Source organism: Rattus norvegicus, chromosome 11 (assembly GCF_036323735.1).
Source record: "Rattus norvegicus strain BN/NHsdMcwi chromosome 11, GRCr8, whole genome shotgun sequence".
In the NCBI taxonomy this organism is placed as follows: Eukaryota; Metazoa; Chordata; class Mammalia; order Rodentia; family Muridae; genus Rattus; species Rattus norvegicus.
Window position 1 is genome coordinate 47,883,182 of NC_086029.1, and position 6,000 is coordinate 47,889,181.

A 6,000-nucleotide genomic window follows, 5' to 3' on the forward strand; every position below is an offset into this window, starting at 1 on the left:
CCTAGAGTCTCAGCTGTTACTCCTATGTGTCAGTGTCCTCTTCTACCTGTTGCATGTGGACTTGCCGGTGCCAGAGTACGTAGAGGCTAGAAGGCTAAGTGTGTGTGTGTGTGTGTGTGTGTGTGTGTGTGTGTGTGTGTGTGTATGTATGTATGTATGTATGTGAGTCTATATGTAAAGCTATAGGGCGTCACTCAAGATAGCATGAGACTTTCAATCAGTGGAGGGTCAGTCATGCACCTGTAAGAAAGCCCCTACCCATGTACCCAAAGTAAGACCAACTATATTCACTGTCCATTGAGCTAGGGCTTGGCTGAAGAGTTCCCTGGGTTTGTTGTTAATACTTTACCGGGTCCTCCTAAGAAAAGTTTGTGCCGAGCCACGAGGTGGTCTGGTCATTCCGGGCCCACTGTTCTTCTTTGCCATCAGCTCAGAGTCTGCTCACCCTCATGTGGACCTCTGGTACCTCCTCTTCCCATTCACAGTGAAAGCCAAGATCTTTTCAGGCCCCTGAGCTACTTCACTTTAATCAGCCTCCAGTGCTTAACTGGATTGCTTGCATCTGCCTCCCCCTTGCCTCCCTGACTGAGCTGAGCTGATCAAAGCAGCCTCTCTCCAGGCTTTGCCCCTGTCCATCCTTTTGCCTGGAAGAGCCTCCCTTTGATATCCACAGGATCCTACTTCTTCAGTGTCTGCTCCAGTGTGTCCTGTTAGAAAGGCCACTCTAGCACTCTGTGCAGAGACATGGCTACCATAGCTGCCCAGCTTTGTCATTTGCATGCATTTATCACCTTGGGGTGAGACAGGGCTACATTCAACCCCATCCCACCCTACTGCCTACACTGTAGGAGAATAAACACTCATGAAGAGAAATACTATATTTCAAATAGGCTTCTTGGAAATGATGGCCCTTTCAGTGTTCTCCATCCCGGTAGAAGAAGCCAACATTGCTCTAATGTGATTGGATACCTTTCCTGTCATTCTTTAAGGCAGTTTGTGCTGGCAATCCTTTGCTATGTTCTACAATACGTAAGTTTAACATCGTTGCATTTTTACTGCAACATTGTTGCACAGCTTTATTGTATATATCATAATTAGACACATGTGTTTACTGTGAAATGAACAAACAGAAGTGATGACAGTTCTGCTTGTGTGTATGTGCAGCATGTTTGTTTGTGCTTCTGGGGGCCAGCGCTCAGTGCTGGGTATCTCAATCACGCTCCTTATTTTTGAGGCATGATCTCTCACTGAATCTAGAACTTGCTATTTTCCAGACTGCCTAGGCCACAGGCTTCAGGGATCTGGTGGTCTCCACGTCTACACAATGCAGCTGTGAATCAACCACCACACCTGGATTTACTGTGGGTGCTGGGGTCCAAACTCAGGTCTTGATGCCTGCTAAGTGGGCACATAATGCACTAGGCACTCCCCAGCAATAAGAAACTTTATCTTTTCCAGGATCAGCTGCTTTTATGTGCTGGGAATTCGTAGTCACCGTTACTTTGAAAGATACCACAAATTGTTTTTATCACTAGCCACCCCAGTAACCATAGGGCATCAGTTGCTCTTTATTTAGTTTCTTTCCAACCTTCCTCCCTGCTAATCAACCAGTCTCTAGTGACCTCTGTTAGGAGATCAGCTATCTAGTTTCTGAAAATGATCGACAGCTCAGGACTTACCGTTCTACAACTGGCTTACTTCACTTAACACGATGACCTTGGGTCCTAATGACATAGTTCATTCTTTCTGTGTATGAATGTTCTCTGTATGACACTTCTATATTTGTGTGTGTGCACATCTGTTTGTGTGTATATGTTTGTGTGTACCTGTTGTGTGTGTACCTGTTTGTGTATGTGTGTACCTGTTTTGTATGTGTGTGTATGTGTGTGCACCTGTTGTGTGTGTACCTGTTTGTGTGTGCGTATGTATGTGTGTACAACTGTTTGTGTGTGTGTGCACCTGTTTGTTTGTGTGTACCTGTTTATGGGTGTGCACCTGTTTGTATGTGTATGTGTGTGCACCTGTTGTGTGTGTGCACCTGTTATGTGTGTGTACCTGTTTATGGGTGTGCACCTGTTTGTATGTCTATGTGTGTGCACCTGTTGTATGCGTGCGCCTGTTTTGTGTGTACCTGTTTGTGTGTGTGTGTGTGTGTGTGTGTGCATGTGTGTGTGCACACACCTGTAAATTGCTGGAGGCAAAATAAAGCCCCAGGAACTTGTCCTATGACCCTCTGCACCCAGCTGAACTCAGGCCCCTGTGCTTGCACGGCAAGTGCTCTTACCCTCTGAGCCCTCTCTTCAGCCCCGTTGCACATCTTCCTTATGCTGGTAGGCATTGCTGTGCAGTAAGCTCAGCGGTGTGAGCGTCTCTGGTGTGGTAGCCTCACCCACCTGGAAACAGGACTGCCGGATCTATGGCAGCTCTGCTTTCAGTTTTTGTTTTTGTTTTTTTGTTTTTTGTTTTTTTTCTAAGAATCTCCATCCTTTTCCTAAAAGAGTATTTTATTTTCTGTGTATGGGTGCTTTGCTTGCATTCATGTACATGCACCACATACAAGTATGGCGCCCCTGGAGGCTGCAAGAGCACATTGGAACCCCTGGATCTGGAATTACAGATGATTGTGAGCTGCCTCGTGGGTGCTGGGAAGCAAACACGGGCCATCTGTAAGGGAAGTCAGCTCTTAACAAGTCACTTTCGTTAGGATCCTCTATCCACAAAAAAGTTTATTTTTAGTATTTTAAAATTGTGTGTGTGTGTGTGTGTGTTTGTGTGTGTGTATGTGTGTGTGTGTGTGCGTGCATGTGCCTGTGATTATGTGCGTGCAAGGACATTGCCTATAAAGCTCAGCAGTGTCAGATCTTTTGGGAACTGGACTTATAGTGGGTCGTGACCCATCCATGACAGCTGCTGAGAACTGAACTCAGGTCTCCTGTGAAGCCGTTGGTGCTGTTAGCCACTGAGCCATCTCTCCAGCCCACAATCTTAGTTTTAGTTAATTAATTTTCATGTATGTGTATGGGCACCACATGCATGCCCGGTGCCCATGAAAGCCAGAAGACAGAATTAAATACCCCGAAACCAGAGTTCCAGGCAGTTGTGAGCTGGGAACTGAACACAGGTCCTCTGCTAGAGCAGCCAGTGCTCTTCACTGCTGAGCCATCCGTTATGGTTTATATGTGCTCGGCCCAGGGAGTGGCACTATTAGAACGTGTAACCCTGATGCAGTAGGTGTGGCCTTGTTGGAGGAAGTGTGTCACTGTGAGTGTGGGCTTTAAGACCTTCATCCTTACTGTCTGGAAGCTGCTAGCAGCCTTCCAATGAAGAAGTAGAATTCTCAGCTCCTCCTGCGCCATGCCTCCCTGGACACTGCCATGCTCCCGCCTTGATGATAATGGACTGAACCTCTGAACCTGTAAGCCAGCCCCAATTAAACGTTGTCCTTTTAAGACTTGCCTTGGTCATGGTGTCTGTTCACAGCAGTAGACCCCTCGTCCTTTTCCCACTGCACTTATATTAATGTGTATTCCTACCAGTGTTACATGGGAGTCCTCTTCCTCCTCATTTCCTCGGCTTTTATTATTATTATTTTTTTTATCTTTGAATGGTCCAACTATGGCGACATCATCCCTTATGGTAGTTTTCCTCCTCGTGTCTCCCTGACCATTAGTGGTGTGGAGAACCTCCAACTGCTGGAGTTTGCATGCCTTCTATTTGAGAAATGTGTGCTCATTTTTCCACACTGATTATTTGGGCTTCCTTTTGGTGCTCAGGCTTTTGAGTTCTTTATCGTGTATACAAATCCGTCATCAGGCAAATGGTTTGCAAACGCATCCCCCACTCTGCAGGATGCCTCTTTGCTCTGTTAGCTGATTCTTCTGCTTGCTAAAAGCTTGATACTTTGATGTAATCCCATTTATTTGTTTTAAATTAAAAAGAAATCAGCCTGTGCCTTTGAGATCCCATTAAAGAGTTCTATCCACACAAACGTTTTCAAGAGTTTCCCTCTGTTGTCTTATAGAGCTTCCAGAATCGGGATTTCCGATTTGGTCTGTGGTATGTTTGAGTTGACGTGTATGGTGGGAGGTTAGCACATGGCTTCCTGCTTCTGCATGTGCGTATCCGTTTTGCCAGCACTATTTACCCAAGAGGTGGTTCCCTCCCACTGTATACATTTTCTTTCATTTTTGTCAAAGGTCGGTTTGCTGTGTTCACACAGAACTCTGTCACTACAGGAGCCCACGTGTCATCTGTCTTGCTCCTACCACACCTCGATGATTTCTATATAGTTTTAGGAATGTTTTGAAGTCAGGCACAGTGATGCCTCTGCTGGGCCTTTTGTGGTTCCCTGTGAGTTTTAGGATCATTTCCCACTATTTCTGTGAAGAAAATCATTGGTATTTCGAAGGCTTTCTTTAGGACCGTTTCTCATTTTGCAAGAGTTGATTTACTTAAATGAGAAAATGTGTCCCTAAATTAGACCGACTGGGTACATATAAATACAGTTGGCTAGAATATGCGAAATCGAGCAAATGACAGAAAGCGCCAGCGTTTGCCCGTTCAGTGCCACAGCATGGCCAGTAGCTACTCCCTCAAAGAAAAGGTTCCCTTCGCTGCACACAGCACGTAAGAATCAGACTGTAGAGTGGAGGGAGCATTCCTTATAGAGGTGAGAGCACAGTGTGAGATAACCCATCCCTAACCTGGGCAGTGTGTCTTGGCACATAGGCACTCTCCTGGCCTGTCGAGCCTCTTGTGTGACACCGCCTTTAGGGTCAGGACATCACTGAATGGGACACAAGTGAGAGTGAGCTTCATTGGCCAGATCCAAGTCACATGACTGGAGCCATGAAAGAAGCTTGGAGATAAAGGAGTTCATTGGTGTTGGGTCAGTGTCTTAGTTTATCAGGCCATGGGAGACTGGATGCTTACAGGAGGTATCTATTTGGGTCATGGCTGTGGAAGTGGAGGCCAATCACATGGAGCTGCTATTGGGGGGGGGGGGGCGCTTCGTACGGCTTCGTGACATCAGGTGTAAGAACAAGAGAATGCCAGGCCAAGTTCATTTGCTTCTTCAAGAATTCATTCACTCTTGGGGTGACAGCGTCCATGGATTACTTTATGGGGGTGGAGCCTTGCAGCCTAATCACCTCCAGGGATGCCCCACCGAGCAGTGTCACTCTCCCTGTTAGTTTTGGAGAGGACGTTCAAGCCAGAGAAGATAGCATTAGAGATCTCTGTGACACAGATATGACCACAGGAAAATGGAACTATTTATTTGTCCAAATTAATATGAAACTTTCCCTGAGGTGTCTCAGCGTTTGTTGCCACCTAGCAGCCTGGCGTTAAAATTCCCGTGTTGGAAACTCAAAACAAAGCAACCATTTGTGAGGTTTCTGAGGGTTGAGGGGGCATTGCGAAGTTGCCTCAGTTGTTCAGAACACTTTCTCTGAGGGCACAGGGCTGGAATTCTGATCCCAGCATTGGTACAATCAGCCGTATGGTCCTACACACATGTAGCCACAGTTCCAAGGACAGAAACAGATTGCCAGGGTCTGCTGCCTCACAGACCATCTTTATCCAAACTATAGAAAGAACTCAAGAAACTAGACATCAACAAACCAACTGATTCAATTTAAAAAGGAGGTCTCTAATGAGATCCAAACAGAGAATTCTCGTTAGAAGAGTGTCAAATAGCCGAGAAACACTTAAAGATGTGTTCAACTTCCTTAGCCATTGGGAAAATGCAGATCGAAATGACTTTGACACATGTCCATCTTACACATGTCAGAACGACTAAGATCAATAACACGAACCCCAGAGGATGTGGAGCAAGGGGAGCACCCTCCGTTGTTGGTGGGAATGCAAACTCATACAGCCACTCTGGAAATCAATATGGCAGTTCCCCAGAAAATTAGGAATTGATCTACCTCAAGACCCAGCTATATCAGTCCTGATTATATACCCAAAAGATGCTCCATCATCCCACAAGGACGCTTG